The following is a 20746-nucleotide window of genomic DNA, read 5'->3' as shown; positions in this document are numbered from 1 at the left end:
GCGAACAAAAATATTTTTAGATGCTGAACACATCGTAAAAGATATTTTAAGGTACTAGATGCGGTGTTAGATGCACTTAAAAAAAAGTATTTCATAATGCTAAATACATTACAAAATATTTTGGAGTATTGGACTGAGAAAATATTTCGAGATACTTGATACATCTTAATACAAAAAACAAATACCCTGATATTGGATGATCCTATTCTGCATCTGATCCCATCCCGATCACTATTTTGTCCCGTGATCTTCTCGTCCCAAATTAATTACCCTTATATTACCCCTCCAACAAGCGAAGCCTTTATTCAAACCAGCGGCTTCACATTCTGTCATTCAAAAGGGATGGTCCTCTTTTTCTCGATATTATTATTTTCCATGGACCCACGTTGACCAATAGACTCTACTGATGACTCGAAGTTTGGGGTATTATTTTCTCAATATTCATAAAGAATATGAAACTCTTATTTTGCAATGAAAAACATTCATTATCTTTTCCAACAAAGTTTGTAAGTTTTCCTGTTATGATACACATCTGTTTAAGCAAATAAAACCGTATATAGAAAAGGGCCCTCCATCTAACGGGACGATTTGGCCAAGAAAAAAAATCCAACAACGGACGATGGAGAACGTCACTATGGCACATCAGAAAAATCCGATGAAAGAAAATGGGTATAACCCTTGGGTTATTGAAGAGATTCCCAGCACTAACTCGCTAAGAACACGAAGTTGGCTTGTAAGCCATATAAAAGGCATGTCGAGAATCCTGTTGAAGCAATGCTAGTGAAAAAAATTAATAGAGGAAACCAAAACCATAAAAGTAGCAGCTAAATGGTGCGCAAACCAAGAAAGAAGAGGTAAACTCAACTCCCAAGTAGTAGCTAACTGGTGAACCTCTGCTGAGCTTCGGAAAAAAGTTTGGATATCTTGAAATCTCTCTTCAGAAATGTGTGTGTGTGTGTGTGTAGAACTAAATTAAATTAGTTCGCTTGTTGGGAAATGTTGTCGCATATCACAGGCTGTGCGTTTCCGGGAAATAATGTTGAGATATGGATCCAAAATATTGGAAGGCTCCATAGTCCATGGTGTGCTTCTCTGCCCCCGAGAACCTGAGTCAGGTCCGGCCTCATTTGCAGGAGTTTGTTGGGCCCCTATTTGAGATTGCGGGAAGGAATTAGGAGGAGTTTGGTCAGTCCAAATGAGAATCTCATTATCTTTATGATAAAAATATTCAAAAATCACCAACAAAGATTTACTCCAGCAGAAAAGACTAGTTTCTCATAACATGATAAATCAAAGTTCTAATTATCATTGAGAGAGGTATCCATAGTGCTTCAAATAGTATTGCCTCCAATGGAACAATACCTATGTGTAGCAAAAAACTAAAAATAAAAATAAAGATCTACATATGATATGCGGCCCAATCTAGGCCCAATAACATGAGTGCGCCTAATTTAATTAGGTAAACTCAGCAACACAGAGTTGGTCTGCAGGTATAAAGGTCCATTAATTTTCTTTGGGTCTAAAATTCGAGCCCCAAAGAAGACACCTCTCCTAAGAGGGGCAACCTAGTATTAAAAAAAAAAAAATAGTAAGATTATGAAAGATTAGATATTTAGTACGTGACGGCTTCTTAATCAGAATTACTTAATAAATGATATTGATGATCTCTTTTTCTGCACAACTGATTTTTTGCCCAAAAAAAAACTGACAAGAAAGTTCTCTAAGACAGAAGATTTCCGGTTGATCTTTTCTTGTTCTTGACAAGAGGTCATAATTGATGATCCACAATTAAGAGTTGCTCACAAGCATTTGAGCATGAAAAAAATTATTGCCATCATGATGTTTTTCCCTAGACGAATTGTTGAACGGAATGACCTTGGAAGCAAATTCACAAGTGATAGGAAGTAGCTCTTTGTGCTTTAAATTTTGCTATAATTATACTCCATCATTATCACTGATCTTCAAGTCTTGAAATTTGGAGCCAAGGGAACCAAAGATTTTTTGCAAGAAGAATTAGATAGAGGGGCTAATCTTGAAAAATAAAACTCACTCTGGATTTCCTTTATTACCAAATGAGATGGAATAGAGCAATATTTCTTTTTCTCTAGATCAAATTGATCAAGATAATGATTTCAAAGACAAGATGCAAAAGGCCATCCTCATTAACATGTCTGACAGTGTTCTTTAGCCATAGTTCTCAAAGCTATGAAAACCATGATATGATAATTTGATAAATAAGCAACGAAACCATAGAGAACAAGTCCAAGGAAAATAGACAAAAAGACGTCCTAATATTTCATCTTCACATGACAACCAAACAAGTTCCAAAAATATCAATATGATTCCTGGGTAGCACATCACAAGGAGGATAGCATTATGAAGCAGTTTCCACGTCAACAGTAGATTCTTATTAGGCAAGGATAATGACCATGAGAACTTCCAGAACAAACCACGCGGTCTTAAAGTTAAAAGGGAATCAGTCTAAATTAGTAAAGTTCTGGGATGATGTTAGAGAAGTTTTTTTTGGGGGAAAAAAAACAAAGTAACACCACATACCTTTGGCATTACAACAACGTAGTACTTCATTCAATTCTTAATATAAGAGATACTTAGCTAATTTACATATATTAAAAAAAACTAGATAAGTTGATTGATTATATTCAATTCTTAATATAATCTCTCGATTCAGGATGACGGAAACCTTGCGCTGTGTTCCCGATATTCTGGTGACACAAATCGGGATGCCTACTGGGCCTCTCAAACTAGTTACGATGATACTGTCTCCAAATATCAGCTTTTCCTCAGCAACACAGGTCCTTATCCTCTTTGTATCGTTAATGTCACTGCCAGTTCCTATGACAAACAGAGGATCTGGCCAATGGGTAAAATAGATGAGAATTATGATTTGTTTCCTAGTGACAACTTAAAAATTATAGGCAAAATCATTTACCGTCTCACTCTCCATTCTGATGGTGTCTTGCGGCTGTATGCTCATTTTGAGGATGATAAAGGGAAGCATCAAGTTAAAAAGCTATGGTCGCCACCAATTTTGGACGATCTTTGTAATGTGAAGGGCTTTTGTGGGTTCAACAGTTATTGTACCATCAATGACGAACAACCTTACTGCACTTGTATACCTGGAACTGACTTCATAGATCCGAGTCAGAGAAATCTTGGATGCAAAAGGAACTTCTCAGAAGCTGAATGTAGAGGAGGTGGGGAAGAAGATAATAATGAAGCTTTATATTCCATGTCTACCATGAGTAGAATGGCTTGGGGTGATTCTCCTTACATTGAGGAGGAAATTGAAGAGGATCAATGCCAATCTTCTTGTTTAAAGGATTGTTATTGTGCGGCTGCACTATATGAATATGGGCGATGCAAGAAACAAAAGCTTCCACTGAGATATGTCAAAAGACTAACACAAGATCCTTCCCCAACTCCCATAATCGACGCTGACACTGCCATCACTAACTACACCACGATATACTTCAAGGTGGGAAATCAAAGCCTCATCAAAAGCAACAATAATACACCTTATTCCATGCCTAAACCCATCAACAGAACCAGTAAGAAAGCAGTTGTGCTGATCATTGTTGTCATCTTTGGTTTTGCTATTCTTTTGTGTTCATCTGTTGCAATCTCTGGCCACTTAATTTCCAAGATTGGAGTTTTAAATTACAGGAGGTTGTTGGAAATTGGAGATTTAGGCTTGAGCCAAGGGATTACCCTGAGGGTATTTTAATACAATGAGTTGAAGAAAGCAACAAATGGATTCAAACAAGAGGTGGGGAAGGGTTCCTTCGGATCAGTTTACAAAGGAACTTTACACAGAGGAAGAAAATTGATTGCTGTGAAAAGGCTACACAAGTTTATTGAAGAAGGAGAGAGAGAATTTCGAGCTGAAATGCAAGCCATTGGGAAAACACACCACAAAAACTTGGTTCGCTTGCTGGGATATTGTGCTGAGGGATCTAAAAGGCTTCTAGTTTATGAGTATATGAGCAATGGTTCCCTTGAGAAGCTCATCTTTGGTGACAATACTGCACGCCCAGATTGGGAGCAGAGAAGAAGAATAGCACTGGACATTGCAAGAGGCTTACTATATCTGCATGAACAATGCCAGGCTCCTATCATTCACTGCGACATAAAGCCTCAAAACATATTGATGGATGAGTTTTTCACAGCTAAAATATCAGACTTTGGGTTAGCAAAACTTCTAATGCCAGATCAAACAAGAACTTTCACTCAAATTAGAGGGACAAGAGGTTATTTAGCTCCAGAATGGAATAAGAATACTCCAATAACAGTGAAAGCAGATGTTTATAGCTATGGCATTATGTTATTGGAGATTGTATTTTGCAAAAGAAACATGGTGGTCAACGTGGTGCATCCAAAGCAAATTGTTCTATCCAATTGGGTGTACAAGTGCTTCGTCGGGAGAGAGTTGAACAAGCTGGTTGTTGGGGAATAAGTGGACCTGTCATTGCTTGAGAATATGGTAAAAGTGGGGTTATGGTCACTACTAAAATGAAGACTTTTTATTTCTGTTTTGCATGACTTTTTACTTCTGTTTTGCGGAGGACATGAAAAGAAGGGACATAAAAAGTACCCCTTTTTTACTTCTATTTTGAACAGAAGCGAATAATGGTATTATTTACGTCTGTTTTAAACAGAAGTAAAAAAGTGATTTTTACTTCTGTTTCTCCAAAAACAGACGTAAATTCAAGTTTGGTTTTGAAGAAATAGACGTGAATTATGTCTATTTCGTTAAAACAGAGGTAAATTGACGTCTGTTTTGGTGTAAAACAGAGATTAAAAGTATGATTTTTTACTTCTGTTTCTTAAAACAGACGTGAATGTGCTTTTTTTTTTTTTAAAAAAAATCACTTTGTATGTACCACTTCCCCTACAGCCACAATAGCCATAATAGCCACTTTCCAGCAAGTTCAAATAGAATGAACCAGTCAATATTTTCAGCCAAGACATATCAACATCACAACTTCATCAATATATTGACACATTAACTAACTAGTCAAAAAAGAAGAACAAATTGCAAAAGTCAAAATTGATAACCTATTATCTCTATAAACATAAACTTGATCAATCCCTAGACCACCATTCTTGAAGCAGTTGCTGTGCCAAAAGGTCTCGGATGAAGTCAATATCATTAACAGTATATGAGTAGTCATTATCAAAGATCTATAAATTGACAAATGAACAAATTTAAACATATGAAGAAAATAAAATAAATAACAATTCAATTTAAAAATTCAACAACTATTTTTAAACTTTTCTTTGGATATTTTTCTTTTAAACTTTTTTTGTGATCATCTAAATACGATTGCACTTCTTCCATATTATTCAATATGTATAAGTGCGCTTGTAACACTTCTTCGCGACCCATACTCTTTACCTTCAGCCCCCTTATTCCTTTACTTGTACCCTTTTCATGCCGAGATGGTGTCTTAGCTATTATGTTTTACAAAATTCCATAGCTTCTTCTGCTACATACCTTTCAACAATTGATGCTTCAGGTTAATAAGGATTCTTGGAATAATTTTTTAAGACTTTCATGTATCTCTCAAATGGATACATCCATCTTAGAAAAACAGGGCCGCAAAGCTTTATCTCCCTCACTAAATGAATGATCAAATGCACCATGATATCAAAAAATGCTGGAGGAAAGTGCATTTCTAATTGAGATAAAATAACAGAACCCTCATTTTTCAATTCATCCAATTTCTCTATGTCAATGACTTTGCTACAAATAGCATTGAAGAAGATACATAATCTAGTTATAGTGCTCCTCACATCATCTCTCATTGTGCCTCGAATAGCCACTGGTAATAATTGTTGCATTAGTACATGATAATCATGAGACTTCATTCCCACTAACTTCAAATCATGCATTGAGACAAGCCTTTTCACATTAGAAGAATACCCCTGGGGCACCTTGATGTCATGCAAACACCGACACAAGCTTGTCTTTTCGACTTTAGACAATGTGTGGGCCGCAGGTTCCATATAAGCCCGCTTACCACCCTCTTTCAATTGTGGATGTAAGCGCTTTCATATTCCCATTTCAGCCAGATCAAGTCTTGCGTTAATTCCGTCTTTAGTTTTTCCAAGTATGTGCAAAAGAGTACCGATAAGGCTATTACACACATTTTTTTCCACATACATCACATCAATATTGTGTCTTACATCAAGACTGCGCCAATATGGAAGATCAAAGAAAATAGACCTCTTCTTCCACATGTTTTTCTCACTTGCAGCTTTTTGAGTCTTACCGAAAATGACATTGATTCTTTCTACTTGCTAGTAAACTTCCTCTCCAATTAATGCCTTCGGAGCCATGTTATGCTCTGGTGAGCCATTAAAAACCTTTTTCAATCTTCGATATGGGTGGAACCGATCAAGAAACCTCTTGTGACCGAGGTAAACTGTCTTTCTTCTGTGCTTAAGTTGGTGGAAGTATGTGTCTGCTTCACATATAGGACATGCTTTATGCCCTTTCACATTGTATCCTAATAAATTTCCATATGCAGGAAAGTCATTTATCGTTGTAAAGATCATGGCACGCAACTTAAAGGACTCCTGCTTGTATGCATCAAACACATCCACGCTTTGTTCCCACAACATCTTCAAATCTTCAATTAAAGGTGCCAAATAGATATCGATATTGTTTCCTGGTTGTTTCGGTCCTGAAATCATCATAGAAAGCATCATGTACTTGCGCTTCATACATAACTAGGGAGGTAGGTTGTAAATCACCAATAGTACTGGCCATGCACTATGTGTGCTATTAAGAGTACCGTAAGGGTTTATTCCATCTATACAAAGCCCAAGGTGAAGACTTCTTGGTTCAAGAGCAAATTCCGGAAACATTTCATCTATTTTCTGCCATTAAGAAGAATCAGCAGGGTGCCGAAGATATCTTCCATCTGATATTCTCTCATCAAAATGCCATCTTAACTTCTTCACTTCTGTTGCATTAGCAAATAAGCGCTTAAATAATGGTATTATCGGAAGATACCATAACACCTTCAAAGGTTGCCCTTTACTTGTCTCATCACCATCATAGTTACCAGTACAATCCATGTTCTTTTTCACTTTATATCGTGAAGTTTTACATTTTGGGCACTCACATAGACCAGCATACTCTTTTCTATATAATACACAGTCATTAGGACAAGTGTGTATCTTTTCATAGCCCATACCCATCCGAGACAAGATTTTCTTTGCCTCATACACACGATTTGGAAGAACTTATCAATTGGAAGCATATCACTAATCAATTGAAGCAATTCTGTGAAACTTTTGTCAGTCCACCCATTATTTGTTTTTAACTGAACAATTTCAATACAGCTGTCAATCATGTATACTTAGAACACCCAGGGTACAAAGGCATCTCTGTATCACTCTTCAAGTTATCATTTGCATGTGATCGCACAAAGAACTCTACCCCTACATCACGAATCATAACGCTCATTCTATCATTTACATCATCCATAACTTCCTCTTCTTCGAGTATTGAACTTGTTCCTACTTCACCATGCCATGTCCATCTTGTATATTGAAGATTTATACCATCACAAAGTAGGTGATCCCTAATATCATCAACACTTAGTCGCCTCTCATTTAAACACTTGACACAGGGGCAAAAATACATTCCGTTATTGCTAGGAGCATTCTTTTTAGCAAATTCAATAAATTGTTCTACTCCGTTCTCATATTCATTACTTGTTTTCAAAGCATTCATCCAACTATGATCCATTCCGTTACTACCTAAGGAATTTTAAACAATTTAATTCCATTCAGCACAGTCCCAATAAACATTAACCAAATTCAAAACTAATGATATTAATTGAATCCAATTCATTCCAATTACAACATAAAACATCTCATAATAACTATATCATCATGCCAATTCCTAAAATTTAAAAAGACATAAAAATTACTTTTACAAGTAGTGGAGATTTTACATATAACATAACAAAAATCCAAAGATTATGAGAACAAAGCTTTCCATTGACAACTAATTAATGCATAACAATCTTTTTAATCTTCAAATCCATTATCCAATTAATAAACATCCAATTTTTAAAGCTTCCTCTTGAATGTAATCAACATCTAATTCAATACACATAGGAAAATTTTCTTTTAGACATTTGACAAACACTTTTATGTATTAATTTTCAAACAAGTTAGTTAATAAGGATTTCAAACTTCAAATCTATTACCCAATAAATGTAAACAAATTTTAACCTATCTAAATACAATTTTTTCATTAATAATTTAATGTATACCCAATCCTTAATCTAAATTCAATACATATAGGAAACTATCTAAATGTAATCCCTCTTAGGCATTTTGACAAACACTTTGTATGCATTATTTTTCTAACAAGTATTAACAAGGCTTGAGATCTTTAAATTTTCTACCCAATCAATATATACAAATTTAAAACTATCTAAACACAATTCTTCAATAAAAATTTAAACAACAACCTCAGAAACCAATTCAAAATTCCTTAAGCTACTCAAACCATGTACAACATACTAAACCCACAATGCAACGATTGAATGAACTTACCTTCACTGTTCTGGCGTGCTTTCGAATCAAAGAATATCACGGCCTGGAGAGAGGATGAGGACAGTGAGCTGCTGTGCTTGTGAACTTCACTACTTCAGCCTTGGTAATCGACGGCGAGCTGCTGCAACACGAAAAAATCAAGCTGCATGAAATGCGCGACGGCAATGGAGGGAGGGCTACGACCTTGAGATAGCTGAAATCAGAGGGAGAGTCTTCGAGTAGCTCACGGCTGCTACAGGTAGAAGACGAAAATGAGAGGGAGAGAGCAAAAAATCAGAGTTGCCGCGCAAGATAGCTACGGGTTGGAGGTTCGCGGTACTGATGATATGAAGCTGATGCGCTATAGCTGCGGGCAAATTTTTTTAAAAATCAAGCCACTTCACATCTGTTTATTTGAAAACAGATGTGAAGTCACGTCTGTTGCTGCTAAACAGACGTGAAGTAACGTCTGTTATGAAACAACAGACGTTAGTTCACGTCTGTTTAGGATCAACAGACATTACTTCACGTCTGTTTTGTGTAAACAGACATGAATTAACATCTGTTGTTTCATAACAAATGTTACTTCACGTCTGGTTTATGTAAATAGACGTGAATTAACGTCTGTTTTGTTTAAAACAGACATGAAGTAACGTCTGTTGTTGTAACGTCTGTTGTTCCTAAACAAATAGGAACACTAATATTTCTCTTCTGTTTTTTAAAACAGACATAAATGAGGAAGGTAAATAACACATTTTGTTGTAGTGGGTGTATTCAAGACGAACCTTTTCTTCGGCCATCAATGAAGAGTTTGGTGTTGATGCTTGAAGGAGTTACTAATGTCGCTATTCCTCCTTGTCCATCTCACGATTCTATGTGACATTTCTCTGATGGAAAATAAAACGAGGTTGTGAATTTTGTGTTTTCTTTAGCATGGGTCTCCTCATAAACAACCCCCACAAATCAAACACACTTTATACCTCTCAATTTGTGGTGCAAATTTTTATTATGATTAGGTAGTACTATTTTGTTTGCATTAAGGTTTTTGTTTGTTAGTTTATATCAGATAAGTTTCTTTGAGTGCTTTCTTTTTTCTTCGATTATTGGTATTTGTACTTTGTTTGTTTGGTTATTAATAAATGGAACTTATTTTGGCCCAAAGAAAATATAACGCTTTAAGCACTGTGATCTAGACAAGCTTTTTAGTCCTTATTACTTCTGTTTTAACATATACACTCCCTCTGATGGATCTAATATATAAGACAGTTTTGACTAACTTCTCTTATGGTTTTTAATTATTGGAGATAATTCTATTTGAAGAACTAATGAGTGATAAATATGATTCATCACGTGATGAGAGACTAAGTTCTTTTATTAGTCCTAGTGTCATTAGTTATTGAACTACATTTTAGGCTAGGAGAGTTCATATATAGCACTACAATTATTTAGGATGCGTTTGGTATAAGGGATTTGGAGGGGAGGGGAGGGAAGGGGAAAGACTTTAATCATTTCCTCTTGTTTGGCAACACACAAATTTTAGAAGGGGAGGAAAAATTTTTCTTCCCCTCCCCTCCTCAAGCTCCTCTCCAAAATTAGGAGTATTTGGAGGGAAAGTACAATATTTTGTCATGTTGTGATCATTATGTCCCTATTTACTTTTAATATCCCTATACTATCCTAAATCCTTTTTTCTTGCCTCCAGACGTTGCTCTCTCCTTTGCATATAAATGTGAAGTTTAAAAAGATAAATGGACAATTCAATGAACAAAGTTTTGAGGATTTAAATTTTGACATATATATATATGTGTGTCAAAATTTAAATCATTGGAGCTTTATAACCATAAAGATAAAAATAGATAAAAACGAGGTCCCACGTCTAATGAGCCTATTTGTTTGACCAAATATTTCATTCACAGATGAGAAATAATATAAGTTGTAGCTAAATATACTCCAACCTTCTTTTCAAAATACTTCACGCTCTAAAGTATATTAAAATTTTAGTATAAGTATTGCTCAATATATTAAATGTTATTTACAATTCTATTTTATTAAACATTCTATAAAATTTAAAAAAATAATCTTAAATAATAAAGGTAAAATTGTCCATGTTAAAATATTTTTTCCTCCTCTTTCCTCATGAATCAAACAAAGTAATATTAAAACTCCTCCTCTCTCTTCTCTTTTTATAAATCCAAATAAGATAATATTAAAATTCTTCTACTTCTCTTTCCACCTCTTTTCTCTATTAAAATCTCTCACATCCTCTTCTTTTTATTGAGCCAAACAGACCTTTAAGTGACCAATCATGGCCCACAATGGAATTTTCTTTCCGCCAGGACAATGGAATGTTTAAAATTGGGTTACCCTTACTCGTCCAAGTTGTGAAAAACTGAAAATGACAACTTTCTTTGTAATATTGTATTGTGGACCCTATTTGACATGGACGCGGGGACTTATGGGGGGGGGGGATCTTAATTACCGTTTTTTGTCGTCTACTTCATATTTAATTACTCCTCTTGAGAAAACAAATTTAAAAGATTAGGATTTAAATATTTTATAAAATTATTTTTTAGATATCAATAAATCATATTTGTTTTTAAAAACTAAGATTAACTATTGATTAATTATGAGTTCTATCCAAATTATGTTAGTCCTGTCTAGTTTTTTGTTGGTTTCACTAATAACTTTTTTATGGCTAAAACTGTGAACATATAATCTCATTAAAACTATGTTTGGCAACTGAGGGTAGGGGAGCGTTTTAATAGAAAAGAAAAAAAGGAAGGGATTTTAATATTACATTATTTGGTTCCTAATGGGAGAGGATGAGAGGGATTCTATTTTGCCAACAAGAAATGCATTAATCTTAAAACTTTAGAAACGAAGATGTAAAATAAACAGAGAAAAATTATTGCAGAATCCCAAACGAGAGATATTATTATTACAAACCGATAAAATAATTAAATAATATGAAGTCCCAGTAAAATTAATAGTAAGAGATTGTTATTGGGCAATTAATAACTTATCCTTATTGATTAAATATGTTGGTGGTGGGAAATCAAATATACGTAGGAAATGCATCCAAGAGAGTCGAACCAAAGTGGTCTTGTGTGTGTCCTTGGCTTTGTGGAAATATGGTTCTTTTTTCATCCATTAAAAATTACTGGTGGAAATTTACCGTGCAAGTGTGCAAAGAAAAGCTGATAGAAGCTTCCGTTTTTCCCTCGAAATTGTTCTCCTCACTCTAAAGCTGTTGTATTAGCTTTCAATCCATGCCTTTACATTTGTTAATGGTATTCTGTACAAAAACTTTTAATATAAACTTATAATTTACTCTAATCACTATAATTATTCTGATCACACACTCATGTTTTCATCTTAAATTAGGTTATATAATATTTTTTTTATAATTTGATATGATTTGAACCTGATATTATCCCAAAAATTGAATTATAAACTTAACCTTATGACTTGACATTATGACTTGACATGGACTTGTCAATCTATGCTCTTACATTTGTCAACGTCATTTTGCAAAATTCTGATATGAATCTCATATATATTCATTCCTCCATTTCTTTCATTAAGGACAAAAATATATTTTTACAATTCTAATATTTTACTCATAGGTTTTTAAGGATTTTACATTAATTTCAATATTTGAAAGGACTTTATATTAATAAAATGTGTGACTATGTATAATTGTCCCTTTTTTCCTCGCCTGGAATTCATGCAAGATGCTTAAAAACGTTTGAATAGATTTGGTGACCTTACAGATTATCTAACATTCAATTATTTATGTAACCAAAAAAAAAACATTCAATTATTTAGTCCCTTGATTCATAATTTTATTTGTAGAATTATTACATGTTAGTTAGTCGATTTTTTTTTAAGCTTTATATATTGTTTTACGTATTATTTTCAGCTAATTATTTTTGAGAATTTTTATTAAAATTTTTATTGTTTTATTATTTTATGTTATCGGTCATGTTAACTGTATTTACCCTGTTTGAACTGTTCCTTCCCCGTCAGACTTGGTACATGAAAATAGTAAATTACATTTGCCCAAGAAAATGCAAAATTTTAATATTCTAAAGAATGAAGTTGGGACCCAAACTTTGGGACGCAAGTCCTTTGAAGCCTATGGTCAATGATAATTAGGTATAATAATGGGGGCCCAATTGGACGCTAGTTGAAGACCATTCTACGGTATGTTTGGATTGACATTGCTTTTGTAATGAAGTTAGAATAAAAGTCAGTTAGGATATGTTTAGAAAGGTGTTTTTAAAAAATCAGTTAACAAAATTAAAAGTTGTTTGGATGATTAATAAAAAATTGGTTTAGTTGTAAAATAACTGAAAAGGATATGAATTTTATTAAATACTAGTATTTAAAATTTTATATTTTTAATGTGATAATAGTTTAAAAAAATACATAAAACTATTATGATAAAATATGAATAGTTTTATTTGTGAAATTATAAAATAAAAATATTTGATACGCAGAAAAAATTTGAGAACACATTATAGATAATTAATTAAATATATATAATGGATAAATATGAATATAAATTAAAATTCATTTGGTCTAAATAAAATCTCATTATGCTACAAAGGAGATGAGGTAGAGGGGAAATATGAGGGTAAATTTTGGATATTATTTTTTTAATGGTTACTATTTGAAACTACAGTTTGAAAAGTCAAATTTTCCTCTGTTGAGTCCAACTGAAGCTAAAGGTTAGAAGTTAGTTGCAAAAATTAGCCCAGTCAAATAACATTTTTTGTCCAACTCAATTTATAACCTCAATTTCATCATTTCCAAGACACTTTTGCTGTTGGAAACGGAATCCAATATGCACGAATCACATAATGGTGACTCATTTCGTTGATTGAATTGAATAAAGACAATGCTTGTAAAACCCTTAACCTCAAAACATTATAACTTATCATAAAATTACTACTATGGTAGAAAAGAAAAATCTGTTAAATGAACTACCATAGTAGGAAGAAATTTGCATAATTTTGAATTTCATTTCACATTTAAACCGTTGCATGCAACTAAAATAATCCATTCATATACATCTATTGGGCCTCCGAGCCTCCGGCCCGGGTAACAACAGACATCACATTAGCCCATCTAAGTGATTCCCAACAAAATGATCCAGAGTTCATAAAACACTAGCAATGGCCTCCGGCCAACCAAAATAAGGAGATACATTCTCCCTCCATTTTACGACAAGGCCGGGTAATCAAATATTTCAAAAAGCAGTCCTAACGTGGCAATATATACTAGTCATACATATACAAATGCTAGAGGCCTAAAGCTAACCAAGCTCAAGCCTCTGCGTCTCTTCCCGATGGCCCACGCCTGGAACCTTCACCTAAAAACATTGTAAACCACAGGGTGAGACAAAGTCCCAGTAACTAACCTTTCCAATACTAGGTACTACTAAATAGGTGCTCGTGAGGTGTCAAGTGGGGCAGTTCACAAATAATATATAATGATAGCCACACAACAATCATGCAAGTGCAATGATGCAATCCCATCAAACCGAATCCCTCACTTTGGGGGATGTTCAGGAGCCGAAGCCGGCCTATCCCTCACTATGGGGGACGTAAGGAGCCATAAAAGGCCTATCCCTCACTTTTGGGGGACGTAGGGAGCCAAAAGAAACTATCCCTCACTATGGGGGACGTACTAGCTAGCCAGCCATCATGCATTAATGGAGGCCTTACCACGTGGTAGTAACAGACAAAACTCTCACCAATTCCCAATTAATGCATCATGCTCAAATCATAATCAAAGAGTAATAATCATTTCACAATTAACCTCATTCAGTGCATATCTTTCACAATACCAAAATTCATTCATCATTAGTCGAAACCCCACAAGACGGTTTTCCTTTTTATACACAACATACAGTTTGAACATAATTACTACTTAGAGCACAAAACATAAATCTACTCAACAAACCACAGAAGCAAACTAAGGATTGAAATTTTTAAGTCTCTACCTCTCGCTTACAAAACCAACGTGGCCCCCGTGCACCGAGACTCACAAGTGCTACCAACCACACCAACACACAACCAATATTCCAGCTTCAAACAATATGTCAAAAACACACTTGCAAAAAAAACAACACTAATTCCTACCTCCATAAACAAAAACTCTACTCCACTCTCTCATGATCATAACTTCCCAACTACAACCTACAACCAAGGTCCCATTCCATTAAAACCTAACCTTCTCATCATCCCACACTTAAATTAAAAATTCAAACCTTAAGACCCACTATAAGATTCAACACCCAAACATCCCATTTGAGCAATTAAGGTTCCAACAACAAATCTAAACCGATTAAAACATCCAATTAACCCTCCTTAACATAACCTAATTCACAAAACTCAAAATCAACTCTACATTATCATCCTCAATCCCCAATCATCTATCTCCATAAACCCTAACTCCAAAAATTCAAGATTCTTTAAATCCAAGGAAACTACACCGATTAAATACTTAAACTAACCCAAAGCAATCAATTAAACTCAAACAATCGGTCAAAAACCTCAATTTCATCACAACTTAGAAAATCCTAGGGTTCCACCAAAAATCCTCAGAAATTCCAAGAAAGAAAGAAGATTAGAGGTTAAAATCACTTACTTGAGGTAATGGATCCTTAGAAATGCCCCCTCCAAGCCAAAAGTTCGAAACCCTAGCAGAGCTCCTCTCTCTCCTCCTTCAGATTTCTTATTTTCGCACATGAATGAACCCTCCCGCGACTATATAGAATCGGGACCTTTCGCCGCGGCGAACCCAATCTTCGTCGCGGCGAACTAATCCCGAGAGGGATTACTCGCCTGAAAACCTGACTTCGCCGCGGTGAAAGCTTCCCGAGAGGAAACTCTCGCTCGTCCCAGAAAAACTTCGCCGCGGTGAAACCTTCCCGAAAGGGAAGCCTCACTCACTGAACAACTTCGCCGCGGCGTCCCCAAGACTTCTCTCCTCGCGGCCAAACCTTCCCGAAAAACACTCCACTCCCCTCTTAAAACTCCCTCCTAACTGTCCCGTTACTTTTCGCCGGGCGAACATACCCTGAGAGGGTACGTTCACCTATTCCTCCACCCAACCTCAAATTCACCCAAACACCCAATCAAGATTAAAAAATTGCTAATCTATTCTCAAAATCAACCCAAAGAGGCTATTTAAGGCTGCTGCGTTTGGATGACCAAGCAAACCATGGTTTGGAAGCTGAAACCATGGTTTGCTCCTGAAGTCATCCAAACAGGCCTGCTCCAGCTGCAACCGTGGTCCTGGCTGAAACCATGGTTTCCACCGGTGAAACCATGGTTTCAGCATAAGCCAAAATTTTTCGCTTCCTGGCTCTAATAATTGAAGGCAACGTCTGATCCCAAAATACCCTGACCGACACTTCAGATCTCCTTCATCCGCTTCGCCCGCTCCTTCATCCTCAGGCTCTTCTCTCTCGCTTTCTCGTCGCGCCATCCGCTTCGCTCGCGCCTTCATCCTCAGGCTCTTCTCGCTTCGTCGCGCCATCCGCTTCGCTCGCGCCTTCATCCTCAGAGGAAGCTCGCTCTGCTCGCGCCTTCATCCTCAGAGGAAGCTCGCTCTGCTCGCACCTTCATCAGAGGAAGCTCGCCTCTTTCTCTACTCGCCGGTTCGCTCTTCTCGTGGAGCTGCTCCGAATTCCACCGTCGATCTTCACTTCGCCGTCGCTGCTCGCCGTCGTCGATCTTCACTCAGCTCGTCTCTGAGCTTCATCAGCTGAGCTCTTCCCCCTTCTTTCGCCGGCCCTGCTCCGATCTCTTACCTCGGTAGTTCGCCCAGTCAGGCCTTCGATCTTCACTCATGTTCTGAGTGCTGCACCTCCGCATCGAAGTCGATAGGGGCAAAGCTCAGTGGAAGGCCCGATCGTGGCAACTCGTCCTCGGGTTGGTGAGGTCGCCGTTGGTCAGGTAAGCTATCTCCGGTGAAAAAAAAAAAATTTATCGCTGGCTTCAGTATTTTCCCTGTTAAACCGAACGATTGGCTTCAGTATTTTCCTCCCACTTTTGCTTTTGAAATTGTTGATGACTGGCATGTTGATCGAAGGAATGAGATATTATTGCTTGCTTCAGTATTTTGCCTGTGGTAAACCGAAAAATTTGATTGCTGGCTTCAGTATTTTCCTGTGGTAAACCGAAAATTTGATTGCTGGTTTATTGCTTGATTTTTGTATGAAACGAAATGTGGTTCTGGAGGCAGGGAATATATTTGGTGATATTGTTTTGGAGACGAGAAAGCCTGCGAATTGAATTCCACTGGGTATATAAAATGCAAATTCGTTTTGCTCTGGTTGCTTGGCGTGGGATCCCTTTTTCCTGTCCAAATTCGCCCAGAAGAAGCCTGTGAAGTCGAACAATATATTGGGACATTGCTTTTATTTTTGGAATGTGAGGCAGGAATGTGTTGTCGTGAATTATTGTATTAATGACTTTGATAAATTTATGGCTAATTTTTGAGAGCCAGGACAAATAGAATCACAACTCAAATCCGTGTATATATTGAAAGAAGTGATTTGTATTTGGTTAGAGGTTTATATTGCTGGTGTTTTATATTTTCAGTTGACAAATCAATAATTACATTCATCATGAATATTTGTATTAATTACACACATGAACGAATTTTTTCGAAAATTATTTGTAATACACAGTTGTTGTAAAAGTTGAGTACAATATGATTTATGGTGCATGATGGTTCAAATATGATTTATCTTATTATTTTGTCTTTCAATCATCTTTGTACAATAGTTAAGAAAAGGAAAAAATATATATAATTATTTAGTTAGTTTTGACGTTTTAAAAGTTAGTATTTTTAAACAAAAATAGATAATGAAGTTCCGAATAGGAAGGGTGTATTTTTTCTGGCCATTTAAAATTACAATTTCTTGTGTTATTTCAATTGATTTTGAGTTGATCAACCTGTGATGACTGAAGAGCTATAATTGTGCTATAGCATAATGCGTAAGAATACGGTGAAAGCTTCCTGGGACCTACGAACCACAAAAGTGTTTATTGACCTCTGCATTGAACTTGTGCAACAAGGGGAAAGAAAAGGTACTAGCTTAACAAAGAAAGCTTGGGATATTCTTAGTGATAACTTTACTGCCAAAACTGGAAGAGTGTATGAAAAATCTCAATTTAAGAATAAATATGATTCCCTACGAAAGGAGTGGCAGACATGGGATAGGCTGCTTCGTGAGACAGGATTGGGATGGGATACTGAAAGGAATACTGTCAGTGCAACTGATGATTGGTGGGAGAGAAAATAAGGGTAATTATTGAACCTTTTGATTTACATTTTCTCTACTTGTTAATGTTTTGTGTATATTTACTGTTTTTGGAATATTTTATGATATTATTGGTGTCTAATGTGCAGGAAGTTCCAAACTACGAAAAATTCAGAGAAAGAGGACTTCAATTTAGGGATGAATTGACTCAACTATTTGGAAGTGTGGCTGCAACTGGACCACAAGCATGGGCACCTTCTTCCATGACACTTCCAAGTGAAGGAACACCGAATGAAGATTTGGAAGAAGGGTCCGGAGATAGTGATGAAATTTTAGGTGCACCAAACTGGTATAAGTGGGGAATTTAACACAGTGAACTTCAATGATAATAGTGGAGGTAGTGGAGGCAACACTGAATTGAGGCAGGATACCAGTGGTGGGGGTACAAGCAGAGGTAGGAGTCGACCTAGTAGCTCACTGGGGGTCAGAAGGAAGAGTGAAGTCAAGAAGAAACGCACATCTCCCTCTATGAAAATAGCGGATGCAATTAGCAAGATTGCTGAAACAAATACTTTCTGAGGCCGAGCGTGGAAATGAGGTCATTTCACGAGCAGAAGCTAGAAGGTTGGAAGAAGAAGCGCGTGCTTATGAGGTTTCAATTAGGGGAGTCCTGTCTCACCTGAAAACAGTTCCTGAAGTTGTCAGTGATCCTGATTTCTTTAGACGGTGCACACAACTCCTTATGGAACGGCAGGATGCACGAGAAATGTATGCAGCTCTGAAGGATCAGAAGGAACAGCTTCTACTCATTTTAGAGCATTTTACTAGGGATTTATGACTTGTTTATTATATTAGACAGTTCATATGTGTATGTTTTTATGTGACCAGTGGATTGTTATATGAATCAGACAACTCTGTAACTTTTATAAATGTTTCGTAATTTCTACGTAGGAATTCTAAACTTTATGTGTATGTGCACAGGATAAAACGAATATGGATGATGAAATTAAACATGTGGAAGAGCATGCTAAGGGACGGAAAAAAAGAGTTAACAAAGTTGCAGCATTGGTTGGTGCATACGCTACTTTGAACTTGTGTAAGGAGCCTCGGCATACAAGTGCTTATACAGGCTGCATATGGGTAAGGGATGTTTTAGATGGCAACTCCAGTCGTTGTTATAACATGTTTAGGATGGAACGGGATGTGTTCTTAAGTCTGGTGGAACAATTGCAACAACATGGTCTAAAAGAAACTAAAAATATAGGGATACATGAATCAGTTGCAATGTTTTTACATACCGTTGGGCATGCACTTAGTAGCAGAATGCAGCAAGAAAGATTTCAACATTCAGGGGAGACAATTAGCAGACATTTTCATAATGTCCTAATGGCATGCTGTAGACTTGCCATGTCTAATATCAAACCAAAAGATCCAACATTCCGGCATGTTCATACAAAAATTCGGTTTGGTAAATACTGGCCTTTTTTTAAACATGCTATTGGAGCAATTGATGGCACACATGTTTCTTGCGTTGTCAGTGCAACAGATCAAACTAAATTTATCTCTAGGAAAGGAACAGTGTCACAAAATGTCATGGCGGTTTGTGATTGGGACATGTGTTTTACTTTTGTCTTGGCCGGATGGGAAGGTAGCGCACATGATGCTCGGATATTTGATCATGCCCTCACAACTCCTTCAATGAACTTTCCCCATCCACCTGAAGGTATTTTTTTATTTCCTATATTTTTTTTTATATTTAGCTTAACAATAGAAACATAATTTACAATAATTTCATTTTTTATATAGGAAATATTATTTGGTGGATGCTGGATACCCAACACCGAATGGATATCTCGGCCCATACAGACGGGAGCGTTACCATTTGCCTGATTTTCGAAGGACATCTGGGTTTGAAAATGACAATGAAATCTTTAATTATTTCCATTCAAGTTTAAGGAGTACAATTGAAAGAACTTTCGGAGTTTGGAAAAAAAGTTCGCAATCTTACAAAACATGCCATCTTATGATTTTGAAACACAAGTTAAAATCGTTTGTGCAACGATGGCTATACATAATTTTATTAGAACGACATCTATTACTGATCCTGGATTCGTTCAGTTGGAAGAAGAAGGTACTTATGCAGAAGATGATGATGATGGGGTTAGATTTTCACGTATACATTCATCAATTCAATCTTCATCTTACATGGCTCAGGTTCGTGACAGCATAAGAGACGAACTTGTTAATTCAATACGAGGATAGTAGTCATGTCTTATTTATTTCCTTTATCATAGATTGTAATATGTAGTTAAAAACAAAATCTATTACAAATGCTTTGTATCGATGCATCATCTTAATGATTATGACACTTCTTTATTTATATTTCTCTTATTAATATTATGCCTTATATTCTCAAGCTAATTATTACTTACTTGAATAATTAATAAATTATTTTAAGACGTGTTTATTCTATTTTGCAACAAAATAATTCATCTTCTCTAAAAATATTTTTCACTCTTATATTTTATGAATATATGTGTGTGGTGACAATTAATTAATTAATTGTATTAAACATCAGAGGTTATTATACATGTAGTTATGAAAAATGTTATGGGATTTCACGTTTACAATCTTTAAACAAAATTAATATTTTTCTGTTCTAAAAAAAGCATTTTCTATAAACATTTAATATTATGTTTTATAAATATATGTACACATATTAATTATGTATTAATTATCTTATATATTATTAATTATGTTAGTAAAAATTATTTCATTAACAATTTATTTCTTCAAATCAAAATAAATCATAAAATCTATCCCTTATATAATTATCATATTAACTTATAACCCTTTTTGGTCATTTCCACATGTCAAAAGCACTTC

The 20746-nt window shown here is 35.7% G+C and overlaps 1 pseudogene; it reads left to right on the top strand.

The window, feature by feature from the left end:
- The first annotated feature begins 619 nt into the window (after positions 1-619).
- LOC114758798 (G-type lectin S-receptor-like serine/threonine-protein kinase RLK1) lies at positions 620-9457 on the top strand (annotated as a pseudogene).
- Positions 9458-20746: the final 11289 nt, after the last annotated feature.

The sequence above is a fragment of the Neltuma alba genome, unplaced genomic scaffold (assembly GCF_004799145.2).
Source record: "Neltuma alba isolate B1F8T4 unplaced genomic scaffold, ASM479914v2 tig00010747_pilon, whole genome shotgun sequence".
NCBI classification, from domain to species: domain Eukaryota; kingdom Viridiplantae; phylum Streptophyta; class Magnoliopsida; order Fabales; family Fabaceae; genus Neltuma; species Neltuma alba.
Note: the sequence above shows the minus strand (reverse complement) of the source record. Positions and strands in the feature narration are given on the sequence as shown.